The following is a 1,737-nucleotide window of genomic DNA, read 5'->3' as shown; positions in this document are numbered from 1 at the left end:
ATCAACACTCATGGAAGCAGCACTCAAGAAATCAAATGACATATTGCATTAGGCAAATCTGCTGCACAAGGCCTTTTTGGGGTGTTGAAAAGCAAAGATGTCAGCTTGAGAACTAAGGTACGCCTGACCCAAGCCATGGTATTTTCAATAACCTCCTATGTGTGTGAAAGCTGGACAGTGAATAAGGAAGGCTGTAGAAGAATTGATGCTTTTGAGTTATGGTGTTAGAGAATATTGAAAGTGACATGGGCTGCCAAAAGAACAAACTGATCTGTGTTGGAAGAAGTATAGCCACAGTACTCCTAGGAGGCCAGGATGTCCAAAAGTTTTGTTTCTCATACTTTGGAAATATTGTTAGAAGGGACCAGTCACTGGAGAAAGAAAGGGTAGATGGTCAGAGAAAAAGAGGGAGACCCCAGAGAGATGGATTGGCAAAGTGGCAGCATCAATGGTCTCAAACATGGCAATGATAGTGAGGCTGTCCCAGGATCGGGCAGTGTTTCATTCTGCTGTGCATAAGGATGCTATGAGTCGGTACCAACTCGATGGCACCTAACAACAACAACAACATACTGTGGTTAATACACTGGACTTCAAAGTCAATTTGAACTGCAAGGTCAGTGTTTCAAGTTCACCTTGGAAAGTGTTTCAAGCTCCTTGGAAACTTTAGGTTGGAACCGACTCAATGGCACTTAACAACAACATAGGCAAAATATTGACTGATGCAGGAAGCATCAAAAGAAGATGAAAAAAATACACAAAGTCACTATACCAAAAAGAATTGGTAGATGTTTGACCATTTTAAGAGGTAGCATATGATTAAGAACTGATGGTATTGAAAGAGTCCAAGCTTCCTTGAAGGCAATGGCCAAAAATAAGGCTTCAGGAATTGACAGAATAAAAATTGAAATGTTTCAACAAACTGATGCAGTGTTGGAGGCACTCACTAGTGTAAGTCTAGAAAACTGGAAGACAGACACGTAGTTAACCAACTGGAAGAGATCCATATTTGTGCCCATTCCACAAAGGGATGACTCAACAGAATGCAGAAATCATCTAACAATATCATTATCACATGTAAGCAAAGTTTTGCTGAAGGTAATTCAGAAACAATCACAGCAGTACCATGGACAGGCAGGTACCAGAAATCCAAACCCAATTCAGAACACATGTAATGAGTAATACCATTGCTAGCGTCAGATGTATCTTGGCTAAAAGCAGAGAATACCAGAAAGATGTTTACTTATGCTTCATCAACTATGTGAAAGTATTCAACTATGTGGACCATAACACATTATGGACAGCACTGCAGAGAATGGGTATTCCAGAAAACTTCATTGTGGTCATGAGGAACCTGAACAGAGACCAAGATGCAGTTAGAACAAAGCATAATGAATGGTTTCAGATCAGGAAAGTTATGCATTAGGGTTATTATCCTTTCACCATACTTATTCAATCTGTATAGTGAGTAAATAATCCAAAAAAAACTGGATTATATGCAGAAGAATGTGGCATCAGAATTGGAGGAAGACTCATTAACAACCTGTGATATGCCGATGACACAGCCTTGCTTGTAGAAGCAAAGAGGACTTGAGATACTTACTGATGAAGATCACAGACTACAGCCTTCAATATGGATTGCACCTCAATGTAAAGGAAACAAAAATCCTGGGCCAATAAGCAACATCATGAAAAATGGAGAAAAGATTGAAGTTGTCAAGGTGACATCATGAAACA

General features: G+C 39.7%; 1 protein-coding gene across 2 annotated transcripts in view; it reads right to left on the bottom strand.

Moving 5' to 3' along the window:
- The window catches only part of NOS1AP (nitric oxide synthase 1 (neuronal) adaptor protein), a 489,841-nt gene that overhangs the window by 438,170 nt on the left and 49,934 nt on the right, over nt 1-1,737 (bottom strand). The gene's annotated exons all lie outside the window — the stretch shown is intronic.

The sequence above is a fragment of the Chrysochloris asiatica genome, unplaced genomic scaffold (genome assembly GCF_000296735.1).
Source record: "Chrysochloris asiatica unplaced genomic scaffold, ChrAsi1.0 scaffold00241, whole genome shotgun sequence".
Taxonomy (NCBI): Eukaryota; Metazoa; Chordata; class Mammalia; order Afrosoricida; family Chrysochloridae; genus Chrysochloris; species Chrysochloris asiatica.
Note: the sequence above shows the minus strand (reverse complement) of the source record. Positions and strands in the feature narration are given on the sequence as shown.